General features: G+C 40.5%; 48 non-coding genes across 48 annotated transcripts; all 48 read right to left on the bottom strand.

The window, feature by feature from the left end:
- Nucleotides 1-95: 95 nt before the first annotated feature.
- Nucleotides 96-168, bottom strand: trnag-ccc (transfer RNA glycine (anticodon CCC)). The gene has a single exon. It is a non-coding gene; the product is annotated as a tRNA-Gly (tRNA).
- A 273-nt stretch (nucleotides 169-441) lies between these two features.
- trnar-ccu (transfer RNA arginine (anticodon CCU)) lies at nucleotides 442-514 on the bottom strand. The gene has a single exon. It is a non-coding gene; the product is annotated as a tRNA-Arg (tRNA).
- A 273-nt stretch (nucleotides 515-787) lies between these two features.
- On the bottom strand, nucleotides 788-860 carry trnar-ccu (transfer RNA arginine (anticodon CCU)). The gene has a single exon. It is a non-coding gene; the product is annotated as a tRNA-Arg (tRNA).
- A 273-nt stretch (nucleotides 861-1,133) lies between these two features.
- trnar-ccu (transfer RNA arginine (anticodon CCU)) lies at nucleotides 1,134-1,206 on the bottom strand. The gene has a single exon. It is a non-coding gene; the product is annotated as a tRNA-Arg (tRNA).
- A 310-nt stretch (nucleotides 1,207-1,516) lies between these two features.
- Nucleotides 1,517-1,589, bottom strand: trnar-ccu (transfer RNA arginine (anticodon CCU)). Its single transcript has one exon. It is a non-coding gene; the product is annotated as a tRNA-Arg (tRNA).
- A 271-nt stretch (nucleotides 1,590-1,860) lies between these two features.
- Nucleotides 1,861-1,933, bottom strand: trnar-ccu (transfer RNA arginine (anticodon CCU)). The gene has a single exon. It is a non-coding gene; the product is annotated as a tRNA-Arg (tRNA).
- Nucleotides 1,934-2,206: 273 nt separating this feature from the next.
- On the bottom strand, nucleotides 2,207-2,279 carry trnar-ccu (transfer RNA arginine (anticodon CCU)). Its single transcript has one exon. It is a non-coding gene; the product is annotated as a tRNA-Arg (tRNA).
- A 273-nt stretch (nucleotides 2,280-2,552) lies between these two features.
- On the bottom strand, nucleotides 2,553-2,625 carry trnar-ccu (transfer RNA arginine (anticodon CCU)). Its single transcript has one exon. It is a non-coding gene; the product is annotated as a tRNA-Arg (tRNA).
- A 273-nt stretch (nucleotides 2,626-2,898) lies between these two features.
- On the bottom strand, nucleotides 2,899-2,971 carry trnar-ccu (transfer RNA arginine (anticodon CCU)). Its single transcript has one exon. It is a non-coding gene; the product is annotated as a tRNA-Arg (tRNA).
- A 310-nt stretch (nucleotides 2,972-3,281) lies between these two features.
- Nucleotides 3,282-3,354, bottom strand: trnar-ccu (transfer RNA arginine (anticodon CCU)). Its single transcript has one exon. It is a non-coding gene; the product is annotated as a tRNA-Arg (tRNA).
- Nucleotides 3,355-3,971: 617 nt separating this feature from the next.
- On the bottom strand, nucleotides 3,972-4,044 carry trnar-ccu (transfer RNA arginine (anticodon CCU)). Its single transcript has one exon. It is a non-coding gene; the product is annotated as a tRNA-Arg (tRNA).
- A 616-nt stretch (nucleotides 4,045-4,660) lies between these two features.
- On the bottom strand, nucleotides 4,661-4,733 carry trnag-ccc (transfer RNA glycine (anticodon CCC)). Its single transcript has one exon. It is a non-coding gene; the product is annotated as a tRNA-Gly (tRNA).
- A 273-nt stretch (nucleotides 4,734-5,006) lies between these two features.
- Nucleotides 5,007-5,079, bottom strand: trnar-ccu (transfer RNA arginine (anticodon CCU)). The gene has a single exon. It is a non-coding gene; the product is annotated as a tRNA-Arg (tRNA).
- Nucleotides 5,080-5,352: 273 nt separating this feature from the next.
- Nucleotides 5,353-5,425, bottom strand: trnar-ccu (transfer RNA arginine (anticodon CCU)). Its single transcript has one exon. It is a non-coding gene; the product is annotated as a tRNA-Arg (tRNA).
- A 617-nt stretch (nucleotides 5,426-6,042) lies between these two features.
- Nucleotides 6,043-6,115, bottom strand: trnar-ccu (transfer RNA arginine (anticodon CCU)). Its single transcript has one exon. It is a non-coding gene; the product is annotated as a tRNA-Arg (tRNA).
- A 273-nt stretch (nucleotides 6,116-6,388) lies between these two features.
- trnar-ccu (transfer RNA arginine (anticodon CCU)) lies at nucleotides 6,389-6,461 on the bottom strand. The gene has a single exon. It is a non-coding gene; the product is annotated as a tRNA-Arg (tRNA).
- A 273-nt stretch (nucleotides 6,462-6,734) lies between these two features.
- On the bottom strand, nucleotides 6,735-6,807 carry trnar-ccu (transfer RNA arginine (anticodon CCU)). Its single transcript has one exon. It is a non-coding gene; the product is annotated as a tRNA-Arg (tRNA).
- A 273-nt stretch (nucleotides 6,808-7,080) lies between these two features.
- trnar-ccu (transfer RNA arginine (anticodon CCU)) lies at nucleotides 7,081-7,153 on the bottom strand. The gene has a single exon. It is a non-coding gene; the product is annotated as a tRNA-Arg (tRNA).
- Nucleotides 7,154-7,462: 309 nt separating this feature from the next.
- trnar-ccu (transfer RNA arginine (anticodon CCU)) lies at nucleotides 7,463-7,535 on the bottom strand. Its single transcript has one exon. It is a non-coding gene; the product is annotated as a tRNA-Arg (tRNA).
- A 617-nt stretch (nucleotides 7,536-8,152) lies between these two features.
- Nucleotides 8,153-8,225, bottom strand: trnar-ccu (transfer RNA arginine (anticodon CCU)). The gene has a single exon. It is a non-coding gene; the product is annotated as a tRNA-Arg (tRNA).
- Nucleotides 8,226-8,842: 617 nt separating this feature from the next.
- Nucleotides 8,843-8,915, bottom strand: trnag-ccc (transfer RNA glycine (anticodon CCC)). The gene has a single exon. It is a non-coding gene; the product is annotated as a tRNA-Gly (tRNA).
- Nucleotides 8,916-9,188: 273 nt separating this feature from the next.
- On the bottom strand, nucleotides 9,189-9,261 carry trnar-ccu (transfer RNA arginine (anticodon CCU)). Its single transcript has one exon. It is a non-coding gene; the product is annotated as a tRNA-Arg (tRNA).
- A 273-nt stretch (nucleotides 9,262-9,534) lies between these two features.
- trnar-ccu (transfer RNA arginine (anticodon CCU)) lies at nucleotides 9,535-9,607 on the bottom strand. Its single transcript has one exon. It is a non-coding gene; the product is annotated as a tRNA-Arg (tRNA).
- A 273-nt stretch (nucleotides 9,608-9,880) lies between these two features.
- On the bottom strand, nucleotides 9,881-9,953 carry trnar-ccu (transfer RNA arginine (anticodon CCU)). The gene has a single exon. It is a non-coding gene; the product is annotated as a tRNA-Arg (tRNA).
- Nucleotides 9,954-10,226: 273 nt separating this feature from the next.
- On the bottom strand, nucleotides 10,227-10,299 carry trnar-ccu (transfer RNA arginine (anticodon CCU)). The gene has a single exon. It is a non-coding gene; the product is annotated as a tRNA-Arg (tRNA).
- A 617-nt stretch (nucleotides 10,300-10,916) lies between these two features.
- trnag-ccc (transfer RNA glycine (anticodon CCC)) lies at nucleotides 10,917-10,989 on the bottom strand. The gene has a single exon. It is a non-coding gene; the product is annotated as a tRNA-Gly (tRNA).
- Nucleotides 10,990-11,262: 273 nt separating this feature from the next.
- Nucleotides 11,263-11,335, bottom strand: trnar-ccu (transfer RNA arginine (anticodon CCU)). The gene has a single exon. It is a non-coding gene; the product is annotated as a tRNA-Arg (tRNA).
- Nucleotides 11,336-11,608: 273 nt separating this feature from the next.
- Nucleotides 11,609-11,681, bottom strand: trnar-ccu (transfer RNA arginine (anticodon CCU)). Its single transcript has one exon. It is a non-coding gene; the product is annotated as a tRNA-Arg (tRNA).
- A 507-nt stretch (nucleotides 11,682-12,188) lies between these two features.
- On the bottom strand, nucleotides 12,189-12,261 carry trnar-ccu (transfer RNA arginine (anticodon CCU)). The gene has a single exon. It is a non-coding gene; the product is annotated as a tRNA-Arg (tRNA).
- A 273-nt stretch (nucleotides 12,262-12,534) lies between these two features.
- On the bottom strand, nucleotides 12,535-12,607 carry trnar-ccu (transfer RNA arginine (anticodon CCU)). The gene has a single exon. It is a non-coding gene; the product is annotated as a tRNA-Arg (tRNA).
- A 273-nt stretch (nucleotides 12,608-12,880) lies between these two features.
- trnar-ccu (transfer RNA arginine (anticodon CCU)) lies at nucleotides 12,881-12,953 on the bottom strand. Its single transcript has one exon. It is a non-coding gene; the product is annotated as a tRNA-Arg (tRNA).
- A 273-nt stretch (nucleotides 12,954-13,226) lies between these two features.
- On the bottom strand, nucleotides 13,227-13,299 carry trnar-ccu (transfer RNA arginine (anticodon CCU)). The gene has a single exon. It is a non-coding gene; the product is annotated as a tRNA-Arg (tRNA).
- Nucleotides 13,300-13,608: 309 nt separating this feature from the next.
- Nucleotides 13,609-13,681, bottom strand: trnar-ccu (transfer RNA arginine (anticodon CCU)). The gene has a single exon. It is a non-coding gene; the product is annotated as a tRNA-Arg (tRNA).
- A 617-nt stretch (nucleotides 13,682-14,298) lies between these two features.
- Nucleotides 14,299-14,371, bottom strand: trnar-ccu (transfer RNA arginine (anticodon CCU)). Its single transcript has one exon. It is a non-coding gene; the product is annotated as a tRNA-Arg (tRNA).
- A 617-nt stretch (nucleotides 14,372-14,988) lies between these two features.
- Nucleotides 14,989-15,061, bottom strand: trnag-ccc (transfer RNA glycine (anticodon CCC)). The gene has a single exon. It is a non-coding gene; the product is annotated as a tRNA-Gly (tRNA).
- Nucleotides 15,062-15,334: 273 nt separating this feature from the next.
- On the bottom strand, nucleotides 15,335-15,407 carry trnar-ccu (transfer RNA arginine (anticodon CCU)). The gene has a single exon. It is a non-coding gene; the product is annotated as a tRNA-Arg (tRNA).
- Nucleotides 15,408-15,680: 273 nt separating this feature from the next.
- trnar-ccu (transfer RNA arginine (anticodon CCU)) lies at nucleotides 15,681-15,753 on the bottom strand. The gene has a single exon. It is a non-coding gene; the product is annotated as a tRNA-Arg (tRNA).
- Nucleotides 15,754-16,716: 963 nt separating this feature from the next.
- trnar-ccu (transfer RNA arginine (anticodon CCU)) lies at nucleotides 16,717-16,789 on the bottom strand. The gene has a single exon. It is a non-coding gene; the product is annotated as a tRNA-Arg (tRNA).
- A 273-nt stretch (nucleotides 16,790-17,062) lies between these two features.
- Nucleotides 17,063-17,135, bottom strand: trnar-ccu (transfer RNA arginine (anticodon CCU)). Its single transcript has one exon. It is a non-coding gene; the product is annotated as a tRNA-Arg (tRNA).
- A 309-nt stretch (nucleotides 17,136-17,444) lies between these two features.
- Nucleotides 17,445-17,517, bottom strand: trnar-ccu (transfer RNA arginine (anticodon CCU)). The gene has a single exon. It is a non-coding gene; the product is annotated as a tRNA-Arg (tRNA).
- A 617-nt stretch (nucleotides 17,518-18,134) lies between these two features.
- Nucleotides 18,135-18,207, bottom strand: trnar-ccu (transfer RNA arginine (anticodon CCU)). Its single transcript has one exon. It is a non-coding gene; the product is annotated as a tRNA-Arg (tRNA).
- A 617-nt stretch (nucleotides 18,208-18,824) lies between these two features.
- On the bottom strand, nucleotides 18,825-18,897 carry trnag-ccc (transfer RNA glycine (anticodon CCC)). The gene has a single exon. It is a non-coding gene; the product is annotated as a tRNA-Gly (tRNA).
- A 273-nt stretch (nucleotides 18,898-19,170) lies between these two features.
- Nucleotides 19,171-19,243, bottom strand: trnar-ccu (transfer RNA arginine (anticodon CCU)). The gene has a single exon. It is a non-coding gene; the product is annotated as a tRNA-Arg (tRNA).
- A 273-nt stretch (nucleotides 19,244-19,516) lies between these two features.
- Nucleotides 19,517-19,589, bottom strand: trnar-ccu (transfer RNA arginine (anticodon CCU)). Its single transcript has one exon. It is a non-coding gene; the product is annotated as a tRNA-Arg (tRNA).
- Nucleotides 19,590-20,552: 963 nt separating this feature from the next.
- trnar-ccu (transfer RNA arginine (anticodon CCU)) lies at nucleotides 20,553-20,625 on the bottom strand. The gene has a single exon. It is a non-coding gene; the product is annotated as a tRNA-Arg (tRNA).
- A 1,653-nt stretch (nucleotides 20,626-22,278) lies between these two features.
- trnar-ccu (transfer RNA arginine (anticodon CCU)) lies at nucleotides 22,279-22,351 on the bottom strand. The gene has a single exon. It is a non-coding gene; the product is annotated as a tRNA-Arg (tRNA).
- A 271-nt stretch (nucleotides 22,352-22,622) lies between these two features.
- On the bottom strand, nucleotides 22,623-22,695 carry trnar-ccu (transfer RNA arginine (anticodon CCU)). The gene has a single exon. It is a non-coding gene; the product is annotated as a tRNA-Arg (tRNA).
- A 619-nt stretch (nucleotides 22,696-23,314) lies between these two features.
- trnar-ccu (transfer RNA arginine (anticodon CCU)) lies at nucleotides 23,315-23,387 on the bottom strand. The gene has a single exon. It is a non-coding gene; the product is annotated as a tRNA-Arg (tRNA).
- Between the last annotated feature and the right edge of the window lie 1,354 nt (nucleotides 23,388-24,741).

Consider the following 24,741-nt stretch of genomic DNA (forward strand, 5'->3'; position numbering starts at 1 on the left):
ACTACCTTATTTTTTTTAAGGTAATCAATATTTCTGCACTATATAATGACAAAATTCTATGAGCAGAAGGCGGGCAGTACTTCCATGAGACGAAACACCCCAGATGGGACTAGAACCCACAATCCTTGGCTTGGGAGGCCAATGCCTTATCCATTAGGCCACTGGGGCAGAAACACATGGGGTCTCCGGAATGTCCCTGTACTACATAGAGTGTAGTGCTTCCATATCAAGGAAGACTCAATGTTTCTCTATTACTTAAAGCTTCCTAACTAGAGTATACTCAGTTTATCTGTACAAAACAATACTTATTGCTTTCAGACTGCAGGAGACTCAGTTGATTTGATCTACTACCTTATTTTTTATAAGGTAATCAGTATTTCTACACTATATAATGACAAAATTCTATGAGCAGAAGGCGGGCACTACTTCCATGAGACTAAACACCCCAGATGGGACTTGAACCCACAACCCTTGGCTTAGGAGGCCAATGCCTTATCCATTAGGCCACTGGGGCAGAGACACAAGGAGCTTCCGGAATGTCCCTGTACTACATAGAGTGTAGTGGTTCCATATCAAGGAAGACTCAATGTTTCTCTATTACTTAACGCTTCCTAACTAGAGTATACTCTGTTTATCTGTACAAAACAATACTTATTGCTTTCAGACTGCAGGAGACTCAGTTGATTTGAACTACTACCTTATTTTTTATAAGGTAATCAGTATTTCTGCACTATATAATGACAAAATTCTATAAGCTGAAGGCGGGCAGTACTTCCATGATACGAAACACCCAAGATGGGACTTGAACCCACAATCCTTGGCTTAGGAGGCCAATGCCTTATCCATTAGGCCACTGGGGCAGAGACACAAGGAGTTTCCGGAATGTCCCTGTACTACATAGAGTGTAGTGGTTCCATATCAAGGAAGACTCAATGTTTCTCTATTACTTAACGCTTCCTAACTAGAGTATACTCAGTTTATCTGTACAAAACAATACTTATTGCTTTCAGACTGCAGGAGACTCAGTTGATTTGATCTACTACCTTATTTTTTATAAGGTAATCAGTATTTCTGCACTATATAATGACAAAAGTCTATGAGCAGAAGGCGGGCACTACTTCCATGAGACGAAACACCCCAGATGGGACTTGAACCCACAACCCTTGGCTTAGGAGGCCAATGCCTTATCCATTAGGCCACTGGGGCAGAGACACATGGGGTCTCCGGAATGTCCCTGTACTACATAGAGTGTAGTGCTTCCATATCAAGGAAGACTCAATGTTTCTCTATTACTTAAAGCTTCCTAACTAGAGTATACTCAGTTTATCTGTACAAAACAATACTTATTGCTTTCAGACTGCAGGAGACTCAGTTGATTTGATCTACTACCTTATTTTTTTTTAAGGTAATCAATATTTCTGCACTATATAATGACAAAATTCTATGAGCAGAAGGCGGGCAGAGACACATGGGGTTCTGTACACTAAGTTCTGTACACTACTTCCATGAGAAGAAACACCCCAGATAGGACTTGAACCCACAACCCTTGGCTTAGGAGGCCAATGCCTTATCCATTAGGCCACTGGGGCAGAAACTCAAGGGGTCTCCGGAATGTCCCTGTACTACATAGAGTGTAGTGGTTCCATATCAAGGAAGATTCAATGTTTCTCTATTACTTAACGCTTCCTAACTAGAGTATTCTCAGTTTATCTGTACAAAACAATACTTATTGCTTTCAGACTGCAGGAGACTCAGTTGATTTGATCTACTACTTTATTTTTTATATGGCAATCAATATTTTTGGACTAATCTGGAGAATTTCTTTGACGACAAGGCAAGCAGGACATGTATTACACAAAACACTCCAGATGGGACTTGAACCCACAACCCTTGGCTTAGGAGGCCAATGCCTTATCCATTAGGCCACTGGGGCAGAAACACATGGGGTCTCCGGAATGTCCCTGTACTACATAGAGTGTAGTGCTTCCATATCAAGGAAGACTCAATGTTTCTCTATTACTTAAAGCTTCCTAACTAGAGTATACTCAGTTTATCTGTACAAAACAATACTTATTGCTTTCAGACTGCAGGAGACTCAGTTGATTTGATCTACTACCTTATTTTTTATAAGGTAATCAGTATTTCTACACTATATAATGACAAAATTCTATGAGCAGAAGGCGGGCACTACTTCCATGAGACTAAACACCCCAGATGGGACTTGAACCCACAACCCTTGGCTTAGGAGGCCAATGCCTTATCCATTAGGCCACTGGGGCAGAGACACAAGGAGCTTCCGGAATGTCCCTGTACTACATAGAGTGTAGTGGTTCCATATCAAGGAAGACTCAATGTTTCTCTATTACTTAACGCTTCCTAACTAGAGTATACTCAGTTTATCTGTACAAAACAATACTTATTGCTTTCAGACTGCAGGAGACTCAGTTGATTTGAACTACTACCTTATTTTTTATAAGGTAATCAGTATTTCTGCACTATATAATGACAAAATTCTATAAGCTGAAGGCGGGCAGTACTTCCATGATACGAAACACCCAAGATGGGACTTGAACCCACAATCCTTGGCTTAGGAGGCCAATGCCTTATCCATTAGGCCACTGGGGCAGAGACACAAGGAGTTTCCGGAATGTCCCTGTACTACATAGAGTGTAGTGGTTCCATATCAAGGAAGACTCAATGTTTCTCTATTACTTAACGCTTCCTAACTAGAGTATACTCAGTTTATCTGTACAAAACAATACTTATTGCTTTCAGACTGCAGGAGACTCAGTTGATTTGATCTACTACCTTATTTTTTATAAGGTAATCAGTATTTCTGCACTATATAATGACAAAAGTCTATGAGCAGAAGGCGGGCACTACTTCCATGAGACGAAACACCCCAGATGGGACTTGAACCCACAACCCTTGGCTTAGGAGGCCAATGCCTTATCCATTAGGCCACTGGGGCAGAGACACATGGGGTCTCCGGAATGTCCCTGTACTACATAGAGTGTAGTGCTTCCATATCAAGGAAGACTCAATGTTTCTCTATTACTTAAAGCTTCCTAACTAGAGTATACTCAGTTTATCTGTACAAAACAATACTTATTGCTTTCAGACTGCAGGAGACTCAGTTGATTTGATCTACTACCTTATTTTTTTTTAAGGTAATCAATATTTCTGCACTATATAATGACAAAATTCTATGAGCAGAAGGCGGGCAGAGACACATGGGGTTCTGTACACTAAGTTCTGTACACTACTTCCATGAGAAGAAACACCCCAGATAGGACTTGAACCCACAACCCTTGGCTTAGGAGGCCAATGCCTTATCCATTAGGCCACTGGGGCAGAAACTCAAGGGGTCTCCGGAATGTCCCTGTACTACATAGAGTGTAGTGGTTCCATATCAAGGAAGATTCAATGTTTCTCTATTACTTAACGCTTCCTAACTAGAGTATTCTCAGTTTATCTGTACAAAACAATACTTATTGCTTTCAGACTGCAGGAGACTCAGTTGATTTGATCTACTACTTTATTTTTTATATGGCAATCAATATTTTTGGACTAATCTGGAGAATTTCTTTGACGACAAGGCAAGCAGGACATGTATTACACAAAACACTCCAGATGGGACTTGAACCCACAACCCTTGGCTTAGGAGGCCAATGCCTTATCCATTAGGCCACTGAGGAAGAGACACAATGGATCTCCGGAATGTCTCTGTACTAGATAGAGTTTAGTGGTTCCATATCAAGGAAGACTCAATGTTTCTCTACTACATAATGCTTCCTAACTACAGTATACTCAGTTTTTCTGTACAAAACAATACTTATTGCTTTCAGACTGCAGGAGACTCAGTTGATTTGATCTACTACCTTATTTTTAATAAGGTAATCAGTATTTCTGCACTATATAATGACAAAATTCTATGAGCAGAAGGCGGGCACTACTTCCATGAGACGAAACACCCCAGATGGGACTTGAACCCACAACCCTTGGCTTAGGAGGCCAATGCCTTATCCATTAGGCCACTGGGGCAGAGACATAAGGAGCTTCAGGAATGTCCCTGTACTACATAGAGTGTAGTGGTTCCATATCAAGGAAGACTCAATGTTTCTCTATTACTTAACGCTTCCTAACTAGAGTATACTCTGTTTATCTGTACAAAACAATACTTATTGCTTTCAGACTGCAGGAGACTCATTGATTTGATCTACTACTTTATTTTTTATAGGGCAATCAATATTTTTGGACTAATCTGGAGAATTTCTTTGACGACAAGGCAAGTAGTACATGTATTACACAAAACACTCCAGATGGGACTTGAACCCACAACCCTTGGCTTAGGAGGCCAATGCCTTATCCATTAGGCCACTGAGGAAGAGACACAACGGATCTCCGGAATGTCTCTGTACTAGATAGAGTTTAGTGGTTCCATATCAAGGAAGACTCAATGTTTCTCTACTACATAATGCTTCCTAAATACAGTATACTCAGTTTATCTGTACAAAACAATACTTCGTTCTTTCAGACTGCAGGACACTGAGTTGATTTGAACTACTACCTTATTTTTTTTAAGGTAATCAATATTTCTGCACTATATAATGACAAAATTCTATGAGCAGAAGGCGGGCAGTACTTCCATGAGACGAAACACCCCAGATGGGACTAGAACCCACAATCCTTGGCTTGGGAGGCCAATGCCTTATCCATTAGGCCACTGGGGCAGAAACACATGGGGTCTCCGGAATGTCCCTGTACTACATAGAGTGTAGTGCTTCCATATCAAGGAAGACTCAATGTTTCTCTATTACTTAAAGCTTCCTAACTAGAGTATACTCAGTTTATCTGTACAAAACAATACTTATTGCTTTCAGACTGCAGGAGACTCAGTTGATTTGATCTACTACCTTATTTTTTTTAAGGTAATCAATATTTCTGCACTATATAATGACAAAATTCTATGAGCAGAAGGCGGGCAGTACTTCCATGAGACGAAACACCCCAGATGGGACTTGAACCCACAATCCTTGGCTTAGGAGGCCAATGCCTTATCCATTAGGCCACTGGGGCAGAGACACAAGGAGTTTCCGGAATGTCCCTGTACTACATAGAGTGTAGTGGTTCCATATCAAGGAAGACTCAATGTTTCTCTATTACTTAACGCTTCCTAACTAGAGTATACTCAGTTTATCTGTACAAAACAATACTTATTGCTTTCAGACTGCAGGAGACTCAGTTGATTTGATCTACTACCTTATTTTTTATAAGGTAATCAGTATTTCTGCACTATATAATGACAAAATTCAATGAGCAGAAGGCGGGCACTACTTCCATGAGACGAAACACCCCAGATGGGACTTGAACCCACAACCCTTGGCTTAGGAGGCCAATGCCTTATCCATTAGGCCACTGGGGCAGAGACACAAGGAGCTTAAGGAATGTCCCTGTACTACATAGAGTGTAGTGGTTCCATATCAAGGAAGACTCAATGTTTCTCTATTACTTAACGCTTCCTAACTAGAGTATACTCTGTTTATCTGTACAAAACAATACTTATTGCTTTCAGACTGCAGGAGACTCAGTTGATTTGATCTACTACTTTATTTTTTATATGGCAATCAATATTTTTGGACTAATCTGGAGAATTTCTTTGACGACAAGGCAAGCAGGACATGTATTACACAAAACACTCCAGATGGGACTTGAATCCACAACCCTTGGCTTAGGAGGCCAATGCCTTATCCATTAGGCCACTGAGGAAGAGACACAACGGATCTCCGGAATGTCTCTGTACTAGATAGAGTTTAGTGGTTCCATATCAAGGAAGACTCAATGTTTCTCTACTACATAATGCTTCCTAAATACAGTATACTCAGTTTATCTGTACAAAACAATACTTCGTTCTTTCAGACTGCAGGACACTGAGTTGATTTGAACTACTACCTTATTTTTTTTAAGGTAATCAATATTTCTGCACTATATAATGACAAAATTCTATGAGCAGAAGGCGGGCAGTACTTCCATGAGACTAAACACCCCAGATGGGACTAGAACCCACAATCCTTGGCTTAGGAGGCCAATGCCTTAGCCATTAGGCCACTGGGGCAGAGACACATGGGGTCTCCGGAATGTCCCTGTACTACATAGAGTGTAGTGGTTCCATATCAAGGAAGACTCAATGTTTCTCTATTACTTAACGCTTCCTAACTAGAGTATACTCAGTTTATCTGTACAAAACAATACTTATTGCTTTCAGACTGCAGGAGACTCAGTTGATTTGATCTACTACCTTATTTTTTATAAGGTAATCAGTATTTCTACACTATATAATGACAAAATTCTATGAGCAGAAGGCGGGCACTACTTCCATGAGACTAAACACCCCAGATGGGACTTGAACCCACAACCCTTGGCTTAGGAGGCCAATGCCTTATCCATTAGGCCACTGGGGCAGAGACACAAGGAGCTTCCGGAATGTCCCTGTACTACATAGAGTGTAGTGGTTCCATATCAAGGAAGACTCAATGTTTCTCTATTACTTAACGCTTCCTAACTAGAGTATACTCTGTTTATCTGTACAAAACAATACTTATTGCTTTCAGACTGCAGGAGACTCAGTTGATTTGAACTACTACCTTATTTTTTATAAGGTAATCAGTATTTCTGCACTATATAATGACAAAATTCTATGAGCTGAAGGCGGGCAGTACTTCCATGATACGAAACACCCAAGATGGGACTTGAACCCACAATCCTTGGCTTAGGAGGCCAATGCCTTATCCATTAGGCCACTGGGGCAGAGACACAAGGAGTTTCCGGAATGTCCCTGTACTACATAGAGTGTAGTGGTTCCATATCAAGGAAGACTCAATGTTTCTCTATTACTTAACGCTTCCTAACTAGAGTATACTCAGTTTATCTGTACAAAACAATACTTATTGCTTTCAGACTGCAGGAGACTCAGTTGATTTGATCTACTACCTTATTTTTTATAAGGTAATCAGTATTTCTGCACTATATAATGACAAAATTCTATGAGCAGAAGGCGGGCACTACTTCCATGAGACGAAACACCCCAGATGGGACTTGAACCCACAACCCTTGGCTTAGGAGGCCAATGCCTTATCCATTAGGCCACTGGGGCAGAGACACATGGGGTCTCCGGAATGTCCCTGTACTACATAGAGTGTAGTGCTTCCATATCAAGGAAGACTCAATGTTTCTCTATTACTTAAAGCTTCCTAACTAGAGTATACTCAGTTTATCTGTACAAAACAATACTTATTGCTTTCAAACTGCAGGAGACTCAGTTGATTTGATCTACTACCTTATTTTTTTTAAGGTAATCAATATTTCTGCACTATATAATGACAAAATTCTATGAGCAGAAGGCGGGCAGAGACACATGGGGTTCTGTACACTAAGTTCTGTACACTACTTCCATGAGAAGAAACACCCCAGATAGGACTTGAACCCACAACCCTTGGCTTAGGAGGCCAATGCCTTATCCATTAGGCCACTGGGGCAGAAACTCAAGGGGTCTCCGGAATGTCCCTGTACTACATAGAGTGTAGTGGTTCCATATCAAGGAAGATTCAATGTTTCTCTATTACTTAACGCTTCCTAACTAGAGTATACTCAGTTTATCTGTACAAAACAATACTTATTGCTTTCAGACTGCAGGAGACTCAGTTGATTTGATCTACTACTTTATTTTTTATATGGCAATCAATATTTTTGGACTAATCTGGAGAATTTCTTTGACGACAAGGCAAGCAGGACATGTATTACACAAAACACTCCAGATGGGACTTGAACCCACAACCCTTGGCTTAGGAGGCCAATGCCTTATCCATTAGGCCACTGAGGAAGAGACACAATGGATCTCCGGAATGTCTCTGTACTAGATAGAGTTTAGTGGTTCCATATCAAGGAAGACTCAATGTTTCTCTACTACATAATGCTTCCTAACTACAGTATACTCAGTTTTTCTGTACAAAACAATACTTATTGCTTTCAGACTGCAGGAGACTCAGTTGATTTGATCTACTACCTTATTTTTAATAAGGTAATCAGTATTTCTGCACTATATAATGACAAAATTCTATGAGCAGAAGGCGGGCACTACTTCCATGAGACGAAACACCCCAGATGGGACTTGAACCCACAACCCTTGGCTTAGGAGGCCAATGCCTTATCCATTAGGCCACTGGGGCAGAGACATAAGGAGCTTCCGGAATGTCCCTGTACTACATAGAGTGTAGTGGTTCCATATCAAGGAAGACTCAATGTTTCTCTATTACTTAACGCTTCCTAACTAGAGTATACTCTGTTTATCTGTACAAAACAATACTTATTGCTTTCAGACTGCAGGAGACTCAGTTGATTTGATCTACTACTTTATTTTTTATATGGCAATCAATATTTTTGGACTAATCTGGAGAATTTCTTTGACGACAAGGCAAGCAGGACATGTATTACACAAAACACTCCAGATGGGACTTGAACCCACAACCCTTGGCTTAGGAGGCCAATGCCTTATCCATTAGGCCACTGAGGAAGAGACACAACGGATCTCCGGAATGTCTCTGTACTAGATAGAGTTTAGTGGTTCCATATCAAGGAAGACTCAATGTTTCTCTACTACATAATGCTTCCTAAATACAGTATACTCAGTTTATCTGTACAAAACAATACTTCGTTCTTTCAGACTGCAGGACACTGAGTTGATTTGAACTACTACCTTATTTTTTTTAAGGTAATCAATATTTCTGCACTATATAATGACAAAATTCTATGAGCAGAAGGCGGGCAGTACTTCCATGAGACGAAACACCCCAGATGGGACTAGAACCCACAATCCTTGGCTTGGGAGGCCAATGCCTTATCCATTAGGCCACTGGGGCAGAAACACATGGGGTCTCCGGAATGTCCCTGTACTACATAGAGTGTAGTGCTTCCATATCAAGGAAGACTCAATGTTTCTCTATTACTTAAAGCTTCCTAACTAGAGTATACTCAGTTTATCTGTACAAAACAATACTTATTGCTTTCAGACTGCAGGAGACTCAGTTGATTTGATCTACTACCTTATTTTTTATAAGGTAATCAGTATTTCTACACTATATAATGACAAAATTCTATGAGCAGAAGGCGGGCACTACTTCCATGAGACTAAACACCCCAGATGGGACTTGAACCCACAACCCTTGGCTTAGGAGGCCAATGCCTTATCCATTAGGCCACTGGGGCAGAGACACAAGGAGCTTCCGGAATGTCCCTGTACTACATAGAGTGTAGTGGTTCCATATCAAGGAAGACTCAATGTTTCTCTATTACTTAACGCTTCCTAACTAGAGTATACTCTGTTTATCTGTACAAAACAATACTTATTGCTTTCAGACTGCAGGAGACTCAGTTGATTTGAACTACTACCTTATTTTTTATAAGGTAATCAGTATTTCTGCACTATATAATGACAAAATTCTATAAGCTGAAGGCGGGCAGTACTTCCATGATACGAAACACCCAAGATGGGACTTGAACCCACAATCCTTGGCTTAGGAGGCCAATGCCTTATCCATTAGGCCACTGGGGCAGAGACACAAGGAGTTTCCGGAATGTCCCTGTACTACATAGAGTGTAGTGGTTCCATATCAAGGAAGACTCAATGTTTCTCTATTACTTAACGCTTCCTAACTAGAGTATACTCAGTTTATCTGTACAAAACAATACTTATTGCTTTCAGACTGCAGGAGACTCAGTTGATTTGATCTACTACCTTATTTTTTATAAGGTAATCAGTATTTCTGCACTATATAATGACAAAAGTCTATGAGCAGAAGGCGGGCACTACTTCCATGAGACGAAACACCCCAGATGGGACTTGAACCCACAACCCTTGGCTTAGGAGGCCAATGCCTTATCCATTAGGCCACTGAGGAAGAGACACAATGGATCTCCGGAATGTCTCTGTACTAGATAGAGTTTAGTGGTTCCATATCAAGGAAGACTCAATGTTTCTCTACTACATAATGCTTCCTAACTACAGTATACTCAGTTTTTCTGTACAAAACAATACTTATTGCTTTCAGACTGCAGGAGACTCAGTTGATTTGATCTACTACCTTATTTTTAATAAGGTAATCAGTATTTCTGCACTATATAATGACAAAATTCTATGAGCAGAAGGCGGGCACTACTTCCATGAGACGAAACACCCCAGATGGGACTTGAACCCACAACCCTTGGCTTAGGAGGCCAATGCCTTATCCATTAGGCCACTGGGGCAGAGACATAAGGAGCTTCCGGAATGTCCCTGTACTACATAGAGTGTAGTGGTTCCATATCAAGGAAGACTCAATGTTTCTCTATTACTTAACGCTTCCTAACTAGAGTATACTCTGTTTATCTGTACAAAACAATACTTATTGCTTTCAGACTGCAGGAGACTCAGTTGATTTGATCTACTACTTTATTTTTTATATGGCAATCAATATTTTTGGACTAATCTGGAGAATTTCTTTGACGACAAGGCAAGCAGGACATGTATTACACAAAACACTCCAGATGGGACTTGAACCCACAACCCTTGGCTTAGGAGGCCAATGCCTTATCCATTAGGCCACTGAGGAAGAGACACAACGGATCTCCGGAATGTCTCTGTACTAGATAGAGTTTAGTGGTTCCATATCAAGGAAGACTCAATGTTTCTCTACTACATAATGCTTCCTAAATACAGTATACTCAGTTTATCTGTACAAAACAATACTTCGTTCTTTCAGACTGCAGGACACTGAGTTGATTTGAACTACTACCTTATTTTTTTTAAGGTAATCAATATTTCTGCACTATATAATGACAAAATTCTATGAGCAGAAGGCGGGCAGTACTTCCATGAGACGAAACACCCCAGATGGGACTAGAACCCACAATCCTTGGCTTGGGAGGCCAATGCCTTATCCATTAGGCCACTGGGGCAGAAACACATGGGGTCTCCGGAATGTCCCTGTACTACATAGAGTGTAGTGCTTCCATATCAAGGAAGACTCAATGTTTCTCTATTACTTAAAGCTTCCTAACTAGAGTATACTCAGTTTATCTGTACAAAACAATACTTATTGCTTTCAGACTGCAGGAGACTCAGTTGATTTGATCTACTACCTTATTTTTTATAAGGTAATCAGTATTTCTACACTATATAATGACAAAATTCTATGAGCAGAAGGCGGGCACTACTTCCATGAGACTAAACACCCCAGATGGGACTTGAACCCACAACCCTTGGCTTAGGAGGCCAATGCCTTATCCATTAGGCCACTGGGGCAGAGACACAAGGAGCTTCCGGAATGTCCCTGTACTACATAGAGTGTAGTGGTTCCATATCAAGGAAGACTCAATGTTTCTCTATTACTTAACGCTTCCTAACTAGAGTATACTCTGTTTATCTGTACAAAACAATACTTATTGCTTTCAGACTGCAGGAGACTCAGTTGATTTGAACTACTACCTTATTTTTTATAAGGTAATCAGTATTTCTGCACTATATAATGACAAAATTCTATAAGCTGAAGGCGGGCAGTACTTCCATGATACGAAACACCCAAGATGGGACTTGAACCCACAATCCTTGGCTTAGGAGGCCAATGCCTTATCCATTAGGCCACTGGGGCAGAGACACAAGGAGTTTCCGGAATGTCCCTGTACTACATAGAGTGTAGTGGTTCCATATCAAGGAAGACTCAATGTTTCTCTATTACTTAACGCTTCCTAACTAGAGTATACTCTGTTTATCTGTACAAAACAATACTTATTGCTTTCAGACTGCAGGAAACACTCCAGATGGGACTTGAATCCACAACCCTTGGCTTAGGAGGCCAATGCCTTATCCATTAGGCCACTGAGGAAGAGACACAACGGATCTCCGGAATGTCTCTGTACTAGATAGAGTTTAGTGGTTCCATATCAAGGAAGACTCAATGTTTCTCTACTACATAATGCTTCCTAAATACAGTATACTCAGTTTATCTGTACAAAACAATACTTCGTTCTTTCAGACTGCAGGACACTGAGTTGATTTGAACTACTACCTTATTTTTTTTAAGGTAATCAATATTTCTGCACTATATAATGACAAAATTCTATGAGCAGAAGGCGGGCAGTACTTCCATGAGACTAAACACCCCAGATGGGACTAGAACCCACAATCCTTGGCTTAGGAGGCCAATGCCTTATCCATTAGGCCACTGGGGCAGAGACACATGGGGTCTCCGGAATGTCCCTGTACTACATAGAGTGTAGTGGTTCCATATCAAGGAAGACTCAATGTTTCTCTATTACTTAACGCTTCCTAACTAGAGTATACTCAGTTTATCTGTACAAAACAATACTTATTGCTTTCAGACTGCAGGAGACTCAGTTGATTTGATCTACTACCTTATTTTTTATAAGGTAATCAGTATTTCTACACTATATAATGACAAAATTCTATGAGCAGAAGGCGGGCACTACTTCCATGAGACTAAACACCCCAGATGGGACTTGAACCCACAACCCTTGGCTTAGGAGGCCAATGCCTTATCCATTAGGCCACTGGGGCAGAGACACAAGGAGCTTCCGGAATGTCCCTGTACTACATAGAGTGTAGTGGTTCCATATCAAGGAAGACTCAATGTTTCTCTATTACTTAACGCTTCCTAACTAGAGTATACTCTGTTTATCTGTACAAAACAATACTTATTGCTTTCAGACTGCAGGAGACTCAGTTGATTTGAACTACTACCTTATTTTTTATAAGGTAATCAGTATTTCTGCACTATATAATGACAAAATTCTATGAGTTGAAGGCGGGCAGTACTTCCATGATACGAAACACCCAAGATGGGACTTGAACCCACAATCCTTGGCTTAGGAGGCCAATGCCTTATCCATTAGGCCACTGGGGCAGAGACACAACGAGTTTCCGGAATGTCCCTGTACTACATAGAGTGTAGTGGTTCCATATCAAGGAAGACTCAATGTTTCTCTATTACTTAACGCTTCCTAACTAGAGTATACTCAGTTTATCTGTACAAAACAATACTTATTGCTTTCAGACTGCAGGAGACTCAGTTGATTTGATCTACTACCTTATTTTTTATAAGGTAATCAGTATTTCTGCACTATATAATGACAAAATTCTATGAGCAGAAGGCGGGCACTACTTCCATGAGACGAAACACCCCAGATGGGACTTGAACCCACAACCCTTGGCTTAGGAGGCCAATGCCTTATCCATTAGGCCACTGGGGCAGAGACACATGGGGTCTCCGGAATGTCCCTGTACTACATAGAGTGTAGTGCTTCCATATCAAGGAAGACTCAATGTTTCTCTATTACTTAAAGCTTCCTAACTAGAGTATACTCAGTTTATCTGTACAAAACAATACTTATTGCTTTCAAACTGCAGGAGACTCAGTTGATTTGATCTACTACCTTATTTTTTTTAAGGTAATCAATATTTCTGCACTATATAATGACAAAATTCTATGAGCAGAAGGCGGGCAGAGACACATGGGGTTCTGTACACTAAGTTCTGTACACTACTTCCATGAGAAGAAACACCCCAGATAGGACTTGAACCCACAACCCTTGGCTTAGGAGGCCAATGCCTTATCCATTAGGCCACTGGGGCAGAAACTCAAGGGGTCTCCGGAATGTCCCTGTACTACATAGAGTGTAGTGGTTCCATATCAAGGAAGATTCAATGTTTCTCTATTACTTAACGCTTCCTAACTAGAGTATACTCAGTTTATCTGTACAAAACAATACTTATTGCTTTCAGACTGCAGGAGACTCAGTTGATTTGATCTACTACTTTATTTTTTATATGGCAATCAATATTTTTGGACTAATCTGGAGAATTTCTTTGACGACAAGGCAAGCAGGACATGTATTACACAAAACACTCCAGATGGGACTTGAACCCACAACCCTTGGCTTAGGAGGCCAATGCCTTATCCATTAGGCCACTGAGGAAGAGACACAATGGATCTCCGGAATGTCTCTGTACTAGATAGAGTTTAGTGGTTCCATATCAAGGAAGACTCAATGTTTCTCTACTACATAATGCTTCCTAACTACAGTATACTCAGTTTTTCTGTACAAAACAATACTTATTGCTTTCAGACTGCAGGAGACTCAGTTGATTTGATCTACTACCTTATTTTTAATAAGGTAATCAGTATTTCTGCACTATATAATGACAAAATTCTATGAGCAGAAGGCGGGCACTACTTCCATGAGACGAAACACCCCAGATGGGACTTGAACCCACAACCCTTGGCTTAGGAGGCCAATGCCTTATCCATTAGGCCACTGGGGCAGAGACATAAGGAGCTTCCGGAATGTCCCTGTACTACATAGAGTGTAGTGGTTCCATATCAAGGAAGACTCAATGTTTCTCTATTACTTAACGCTTCCTAACTAGAGTATACTCTGTTTATCTGTACAAAACAATACTTATTGCTTTCAGACTGCAGGAGACTCAGTTGATTTGATCTACTACTTTATTTTTTATATGGCAATCAATATTTTTGGACTAATCTGGAGAATTTCTTTGACGACAAGGCAAGCAGGACATGTATTACACAAAACACTCCAGATGGGACTTGAACCCACAACCCTTGGCTTAGGAGGCCAATGCCTTATCCATTAGGCCACTGAGGAAGAGACACAACGGATCTCCGGAATGTCTCTGTACTAGATAGAGTTTAGTGGTTCCATATCAAGGAAGACTCAATGTTTCTCTACTACATAATGCTTCCTAAATACAGTATACTCAGTTTATCTGTACAAAACAATACTTCGTTCTTTCAGACTGCAGGACACTGAGTTGATTTGAACTACTACCTTATTTTTTTTAAGGTAATCAATATTTCTGCACTATATAATGACAAAATTCTATGAGCAGAAGGCAGGCAGTACTTCCATGAGACGAAACACCCCAGATGGGACTAGAACCCACAATCCTTGGCTTGGGAGGCCAATGCCTTATCCATTAGGCCACTGGGGCAGAAACACATGGGGTCTCCGGAATGTCCCTGTACTACATAGAGTGTAGTGCTTCCATATCAAGGAAGACTCAATGTTTCTCTATTACTTAACGCTTCCTAACTAGAGTATACTCAGTTTATCTGTACAAAACAATACTTATTGCTTTCAGACTGCAGGAGACTCAGTTGATTTGATCTACTACCTTATTTTTTTTAAGGTAATCAATATTTCTGCACTATATAATGACAAAATTCTATGAGCAGAAGGCGGGCAGTACTTCCATGAGACGAAACACCCCAGATGGGACTTGAACCCACAATCCTTGGCTTAGGAGGCCAATGCCTTATCCATTAGACCACTGGGGCAGAGACACAAGGAGTTTCCGGAATGTCCCTGTACTACATAGAGTGTAGTGGTTCCATATCAAGGAAGACTCAATGTTTCTCTATTACTTAACGCTTCCTAACTAGAGTATACTCAGTTTATCTGTACAAAACAATACTTATTGCTTTCAGACTGCAGGAGACTCAGTTGATTTGATCTACTACCTCATTTTTTATAAGGTAATCAGTATTTCTGCACTATATAATGACAAAATTCAATGAGCAGAAGGCGGGCACTACTTCCATGAGACGAAACACCCCAGATGGGACTTGAACCCACAACCCTTGGCTTAGGAGGCCAATGCCTTATCCATTAGGCCACTGGGGCAGAGACACAAGGAGCTTCCGGAATGTCCCTGTACTACATAGAGTGTAGTGGTTCCATATCAAGGAAGACTCAATGTTTCTCTATTACTTAACGCTTCCTAACTAGAGTATACTCTGTTTATCTGTACAAAACAATACTTATTGCTTTCAGACTGCAGGAGACTCAGTTGATTTGATCTACTACTTTATTTTTTATATGGCAATCAATATTTTTGGACTAATCTGGAGAATTTCTTTGACGACAAGGCAAGCAGGACATGTATTACACAAAACACTCCAGATGGGACTTGAACCCACAACCCTTGGCTTAGGAGGCCAATGCCTTATCCATTAGGCCACTGAGGAAGAGACACAACGGATCTCCGGAATGTCTCTGTACTAGATAGAGTTTAGTGGTTCCATATCAAGGAAGACTCAATGTTTCTCTACTACATAATGCTTCCTAAATACAGTATACTCAGTTTATCTGTACAAAACAATACTTCGTTCTTTCAGACTGCAGGACACTGAGTTGATTTGAACTACTACCTTATTTTTTTTAAGGTAATCAATATTTCTGCACTATATAATGACAAAATTCTATGAGCAGAAGGCGGGCAGTACTTCCATGAGACTAAACACCCAAGATGGGACTAGAACCCACAATCCTTGGCTTAGGAGGCCAATGCCTTATCCATTAGGCCACTGGGGCAGAGACACATGGGGTCTCCGGAATGTCCCTGTACTACATAGAGTGTAGTGGTTCCATATCAAGGAAGACTCAATGTTTCTCTATTACTTAACGCTTCCTAACTAGAGTATACTCTGTTTATCTGTACAAAACAATACTTATTGCTTTCAGACTGCAGGAGACTCAGTTGATTTGAACTACTACCTTATTTTTTATAAGGTAATCAGTATTTCTGCACTATATAATGACAAAATTCTATGAGTTGAAGGCGGGCAGTACTTCCATGATACGAAACACCCAAGATGGGACTTGAACCCACAATCCTTGGCTTAGGAGGCCAATGCCTTATCCATTAGGCCACTGGGGCAGAGACACAACGAGTTTCCGGAATGTCCCTGTACTACATAGAGTGTAGTGGTTCCATATCAAGGAAGACTCAATGTTTCTCTATTACTTAACGCTTCCTAACTAGAGTATACTCAGTTTATCTGTACAAAACAATACTTATTGCTTTCAGACTGCAGGAGACTCAGTTGATTTGATCTACTACCTTATTTTTTATAAGGTAATCAGTATTTCTGCACTATATAATGACAAAATTCTATGAGCAGAAGGCGGGCACTACTTCCATGAGACGAAACACCCCAGATGGGACTTGAACCCACAACCCTTGGCTTAGGAGGCCAATGCCTTATCCATTAGGCCACTGGGGCAGAGACACATGGGGTCTCCGGAATGTCCCTGTACTACATAGAGTGTAGTGCTTCCATATCAAGGAAGACTCAATGTTTCTCTATTACTTAAAGCTTCCTAACTAGAGTATACTCAGTTTATCTGTACAAAACAATACTTATTGCTTTCAAACTGCAGGAGACTCAGTTGATTTGATCTACTACCTTATTTTTTTTAAGGTAATCAATATTTCTGCACTATATAATGACAAAATTCTATGAGCAGAAGGCGGGCAGAGACACATGGGGTTCTGTACACTAAGTTCTGTACACTACTTCCATGAGAAGAAACACCCCAGATAGGACTTGAACCCACAACCCTTGGCTTAGGAGGCCAATGCCTTATCCATTAGGCCACTGGGGCAGAAACTCAAGGGGTCTCCGGAATGTCCCTGTACTACATAGAGTGTAGTGGTTCCATATCAAGGAAGATTCAATGTTTCTCTATTACTTAACGCTTCCTAACTAGAGTATACTCAGTTTATCTGTACAAAACAATACTTATTGCTTTCAGACTGCAGGAGACTCAGTTGATTTGATCTACTACTTTATTTTTTATATGGCAATCAATATTTTTGGACTAATCTGGAGAATTTCTTTGACGACAAGGCAAGCAGGACATGTATTACACAAAACACTCCAGATGGGACTTGAACCCACAACCCTTGGCTTAGGAGGCCAATGCCTTATCCATTAGGCCACTGAGGAAGAGACACAATGGATCTCCGGAATGTCTCTGTACTAGATAGAGTTTAGTGGTTCCATATCAAGGAAGACTCAATGTTTCTCTACTACATAATGCTTCCTAACTACAGTATACTCAGTTTTTCTGTACAAAACAATACTTATTGCTTTCAGACTGCAGGAGACTCAGTTGATTTGATCTACTACCTTATTTTTAATAAGGTAATCAGTATTTCTGCACTATATAATGACAAAATTCTATGAGCAGAAGGCGGGCACTACTTCCATGAGACGAAACACCCCAGATGGGACTTGAACCCACAACCCTTGGCTTAGGAGGCCAATGCCTTATCCATTAGGCCACTGGGGCAGAGACATAAGGAGCTTCCGGAATGTCCCTGTACTACATAGAGTGTAGTGGTTCCATATCAAGGAAGACTCAATGTTTCTCTATTACTTAACGCTTCCTAACTAGAGTATACTCTGTTTATCTGTACAAAACAATACTTATTGCTTTCAGACTGCAGGAGACTCAGTTGATTTGATCTACTACTTTATTTTTTATATGGCAATCAATATTTTTGGACTAATCTGGAGAATTTCTTTGACGACAAGGCAAGCAGGACATGTATTACACAAAACACTCCAGATGGGACTTGAACCCACAACCCTTGGCTTAGGAGGCCAATGCCTTATCCATTAGGCCACTGAGGAAGAGACACAACGGATCTCCGGAATGTCTCTGTACTAGATAGAGTTTAGTGGTTCCATATCAAGGAAGACTCAATGTTTCTCTACTACATAATGCTTCCTAAATACAGTATACTCAGTTTATCTGTACAAAACAATACTTCGTTCTTTCAGACTGCAGGACACTGAGTTGATTTGAACTACTACCTTATTTTTTTTAAGGTAATCAATATTTCTGCACTATATAATGACAAAATTCTATGAGCAGAAGGCAGGCAGTACTTCCATGAGACGAAACACCCCAGATGGGACTAGAACCCACAATCCTTGGCTTGGGAGGCCAATGCCTTATCCATTAGGCCACTGGGGCAGAAACACATGGGGTCTCCGGAATGTCCCTGTACTACATAGAGTGTAGTGCTTCCATATCAAGGAAGACTCAATGTTTCTCTATTACTTAACGCTTCCTAACTAGAGTATACTCAGTTTATCTGTACAAAACAATACTTATTGCTTTCAGACTGCAGGAGACTCAGTTGATTTGATCTACTACCTTATTTTTTTTAAGGTAATCAATATTTCTGCACTATATAATGACAAAATTCTATGAGCAGAAGGCGGGCAGTACTTCCATGAGACGAAACACCCCAGATGGGACTTGAACCCACAATCCTTGGCTTAGGAGGCCAATGCCTTATCCATTAGACCACTGGGGCAGAGACACAAGGAGTTTCCGGAATGTCCCTGTACTACATAGAGTGTAGTGGTTCCATATCAAGGAAGACTCAATGTTTCTCTATTACTTAACGCTTCCTAACTAGAGTATACTCAGTTTATCTGTACAAAACAATACTTATTGCTTTCAGACTGCAGGAGACTCAGTTGATTTGATCTACTACCTCATTTTTTATAAGGTAATCAGTATTTCTGCACTATATAATGACAAAATTCAATGAGCAGAAGGCGGGCACTACTTCCATGAGACGAAACACCCCAGATGGGACTTGAACCCACAACCCTTGGCTTAGGAGGCCAATGCCTTATCCATTAGGCCACTGGGGCAGAGACACAAGGAGCTTCCGGAATGTCCCTGTACTACATAGAGTGTAGTGGTTCCATATCAAGGAAGACTCAATGTTTCTCTATTACTTAACGCTTCCTAACTAGAGTATACTCTGTTTATCTGTACAAAACAATACTTATTGCTTTCAGACTGCAGGAGACTCAGTTGATTTGATCTACTACTTTATTTTTTATATGGCAATCAATATTTTTGGACTAATCTGGAGAATTTCTTTGACGACAAGGCAAGCAGGACATGTATTACACAAAACACTCCAGATGGGACTTGAACCCACAACCCTTGGCTTAGGAGGCCAATGCCTTATCCATTAGGCCACTGAGGAAGAGACACAACGGATCTCCGGAATGTCTCTGTACTAGATAGAGTTTAGTGGTTCCATATCAAGGAAGACTCAATGTTTCTCTACTACATAATGCTTCCTAAATACAGTATACTCAGTTTATCTGTACAAAACAATACTTCGTTCTTTCAGACTGCAGGACACTGAGTTGATTTGAACTACTACCTTATTTTTTTTAAGGTAATCAATATTTCTGCACTATATAATGACAAAATTCTATGAGCAGAAGGCGGGCAGTACTTCCATGAGACTAAACACCCAAGATGGGACTAGAACCCACAATCCTTGGCTTAGGAGGCCAATGCCTTATCCATTAGGCCACTGGGGCAGAGACACATGGGGTCTCCGGAATGTCCCTGTACTACATAGAGTGTAGTGGTTCCATATCAAGGAAGACTCAATGTTTCTCTATTACTTAACGCTTCCTAACTAGAGTATACTCTGTTTATCTGTACAAAACAATACTTAGTTCTTTCAGACTGCAGGAGACTCAGTTGATTTGAACTACTACCTTATTTTTTTTAAGGTAATCAATATTTCTGCACTATATAATGACAAAATTCTATGAGCAGAAGGCGGGCAGCACTTCCATGAGACGAAACACCCCAGATGGGACTTGAACCCACAATCCTTGGCTTAGGAGGCCAATGCCTTATCCATTAGGCCACTGGGGCAGAGACACAAGGAGTTTCCGGAATGTCCCTGTACTACATAGAGTGTAGTGGTTCCATATCAAGGAAGACTCAATGTTTCTCTATTACTTAACGCTTCCTAACTAGAGTATACTCAGTTTATCTGTACAAAACAATACTTATTGCTTTCAGACTGCAGGAGACTCAGTTGATTTGATCTACTACCTTATTTTTTATAAGGTAATCAGTATTTCTACACTATATAATGACAAAATTCTATGAGCAGAAGGCGGGCACTACTTCCATGAGACGAAACACCCCAGATGGGACTTGAACCCACAACCCTTGGCTTAAGAGGCCAATGCCTTATCCATTAGGCCACTGGGGCAGAGACACAAGGAGCTTCCGGAATGTCCCTGTACTACATAGAGTGTAGTGGTTCCATATCAAGGAAGACTCAATGTTTCTCTATTACTTAACGCTTCCTAACTAGAGTATACTCTGTTTATCTGTACAAAACAATACTTATTGCTTTCAGACTGCAGGAGACTCAGTTGATTTGATCTACTACTTTATTTTTTATATGGCAATCAATATTTTTGGACTAATCTGGAGAATTTCTTTGACGACAAGGCATGCAGGACATGTATTACACAAAACACTCCAGATGGGACTTGAACCCACAACCCTTGGCTTAGGAGGCCAATGCCTTATCCATTAGGCCACTGAGGAAGAGACACAACGGATCTCCGGAATGTCTCTGTACTAGATAGAGTTTAGTGGTTCCATATCAAGGAAGACTCAATGTTTCTCTACTACATAATGCTTCCTAAATACAGTATACTCAGTTTATCTGTACAAAACAATACTTCGTTCTTTCAGACTGCAGGACACTGAGTTGATTTGAACTACTACCTTATTTTTTTTAAGGTAATCAATATTTCTGCACTATATAATGACAAAATTCTATGAGCAGAAGGCGGGCAGTACTTCCATGAGACGAAACACCCCAGATGGGACTTGAACCCACAATCCTTGGCTTAAGAGGCCAATGCCTTATCCATTAGGCCACTGGGGCAGAGACACAAGGAGCTTCTGGAATGTCCCTGTACTACATAGAGTGTAGTGGTTCCATATCAAGGAAGACTCAATGTTTCTCTATTACTTAACGCTTCCTAACTAGAGTATACTCTGTTTATCTGTACAAAACAATACTTATTGCTTTCAGACTGCAGGAGACTCAGTTGATTTGATCTACTACTTTATTTTTTATATGGCAATCAATATTTTTGGACTAATCTGGAGAATTTCTTTGACGACAAGGCATGCAGGACATGTATTACACAAAACACTCCAGATGGGACTTGAACCCACAACCCTTGGCTTAGGAGGCCAATGCCTTATCCATTAGGCCACTGAGGAAGAGACACAACGGATCTCCGGAATGTCTCTGTACTAGATAGAGTTTAGTGGTTCCCTATCAAGGAAGACTCAATGTTTCTCTACTACATAATGCTTCCTAAATACAGTATACTCAGTTTATCTGTACAAAACAATACTTCGTTCTTTCAGACTGCAGGACACTGAGTTGATTTGAACTACTACCTTATTTTTTTTAAGGTAATCAATATTTCTGCACTATATAATGACAAAATTCTATGAGCAGAAGGCGGGCAGTACTTCCATGAGACGAAACACCCCAGATGGGACTTGAACCCACAATCCTTGGCTTAGGAGGCCAATGCCTTATCCATTAGGCCACTGGGGCAGAGACACATGGGGTCTCCGGAATGTCCCTGTACTACATAGAGTGTAGTGGTTCCATATCAAGGAAGACTCAATGTTTCTCTATTACTTAACGCTTCCTAACTAGAGTATACTCTGTTTATCTGTACAAAACAATACTTATTGCTTTCAGACTGCAGGAGACTCAGTTGATTTGATCTACTACTTTATTTTTTATATGGTAATCAATATTTCTGAACTAATCGGGAGAATTTCTTTGACGACAAGGGAAGCAGGATATGTATTACACGAAACACCCCAGATGGGACTTGAACCCACAACCCTTGGCTTAGGAGGCCAATGCCTTATCCATTAGGCCACTGAGGAAGAGACACAATGGATCTCCGGAATGTCTCTGTACTAGATAGAGTTTAGTGGTTCCATATCAAGGAAGACTCAATGTTTCTCTACTACATAATGCTTCCTAAATACAGTATACTCAGTTTATCTGTACAAAACAATACTTAGTTCTTTCAGACTGCAGGACACTGAGTTGATTTGAACTACTACCTTATTTTTTTTAAGGTAATCAATATTTCTGCACTATATAATGACAAAATTCTATGAGCAGAAGGCGGGCAGTACTTCCATGAGACTAAACACCCAAGATGGGACTAGAACCCACAATCCTTGGCTTAGGAGGCCAATGCCTTATCCATTAGGCCACTGGGGCAGAGACACATGGGGTCTCCGGAATGTCCCTGTACTACATAGAGTGTAGTGGTTCCATATCAAGGAAGACTCAATGTTTCTCTATTACTTAACGCTTCCTAACTAGAGTATACTCAGTTTATCTGTACAAAACAATACTTAGTTCTTTCAGACTGCAGGAGACTCAGTTGATTTGAACTACTACCTTATTTTTTTTAAGGTAATCAATATTTCTGCACTATATAATGACAAAATTCTATGAGCAGAAGGCGGGCAGCACTTCCATGAGACGAAACACCCCAGATGGGACTTGAACCCACAATCCTTGGCTTAGGAGGCCAATGCCTTATCCATTAGGCCACTGGGGCAGAGACACAAGGAGTTTCCGGAATGTCCCTGTACTACATAGAGTGTAGTGGTTCCATATCAAGGAAGACTCAATGTTTCTCTATTACTTAACGCTTCCTAACTAGAGTATACTCAGTTTATCTGTACAAAACAATACTTATTGCTTTCAGACTGCAGGAGACTCAGTTGATTTGATCTACTACCTTATTTTTTATAAGGTAATCAGTATTTCTACACTATATAATGACAAAATTCTATGAGCAGAAGGCGGGCACTACTTCCATGAGACGAAACACCCCAGATGGGACTTGAACCCACAACCCTTGGCTTAAGAGGCCAATGCCTTATCCATTAGGCCACTGGGGCAGAGACACAAGGAGCTTCCGGAATGTCCCTGTACTACATAGAGTGTAGTGGTTCCATATCAAGGAAGACTCAATGTTTCTCTATTACTTAACGCTTCCTAACTAGAGTATACTCTGTTTATCTGTACAAAACAATACTTATTGCTTTCAGACTGCAGGAGACTCAGTTGATTTGATCTACTACTTTATTTTTTATATGGCAATCAATATTTTTGGACTAATCTGGAGAATTTCTTTGACGACAAGGCATGCAGGACATGTATTACACAAAACACTCCAGATGGGACTTGAACCCACAACCCTTGGCTTAGGAGGCCAATGCCTTATCCATTAGGCCACTGAGGAAGAGACACAACGGATCTCCGGAATGTCTCTGTACTAGATAGAGTTTAGTGGTTCCATATCAAGGAAGACTCAATGTTTCTCTACTACATAATGCTTCCTAAATACAGTATACTCAGTTTATCTGTACAAAACAATACTTCGTTCTTTCAGACTGCAGGACACTGAGTTGATTTGAACTACTACCTTATTTTTTTTAAGGTAATCAATATTTCTGCACTATATAATGACAAAATTCTATGAGCAGAAGGCGGGCAGTACTTCCATGAGACGAAACACCCCAGATGGGACTTGAACCCACAATCCTTGGCTTAAGAGGCCAATGCCTTATCCATTAGGCCACTGGGGCAGAGACACACGGAGCTTCCGGAATGTCCCTGTACTACATAGAGTGTAGTGGTTCCATATCAAGGAAGACTCAATGTTTCTCTATTACTTAACGCTTCCTAACTAGAGTATACTCTGTTTATCTGTACAAAACAATACTTATTGCTTTCAGACTGCAGGAGACTCAGTTGATTTGATCTACTACTTTATTTTTTATATGGCAATCAATATTTTTGGACTAATCTGGAGAATTTCTTTGACGACAAGGCATGCAGGACATGTATTACACAAAACACTCCAGATGGGACTTGAACCCACAACCCTTGGCTTAGGAGGCCAA

The sequence above is a fragment of the Brienomyrus brachyistius genome, chromosome 16, assembly GCF_023856365.1.
Source record: "Brienomyrus brachyistius isolate T26 chromosome 16, BBRACH_0.4, whole genome shotgun sequence".
Classification (NCBI taxonomy): domain Eukaryota; kingdom Metazoa; phylum Chordata; class Actinopteri; order Osteoglossiformes; family Mormyridae; genus Brienomyrus; species Brienomyrus brachyistius.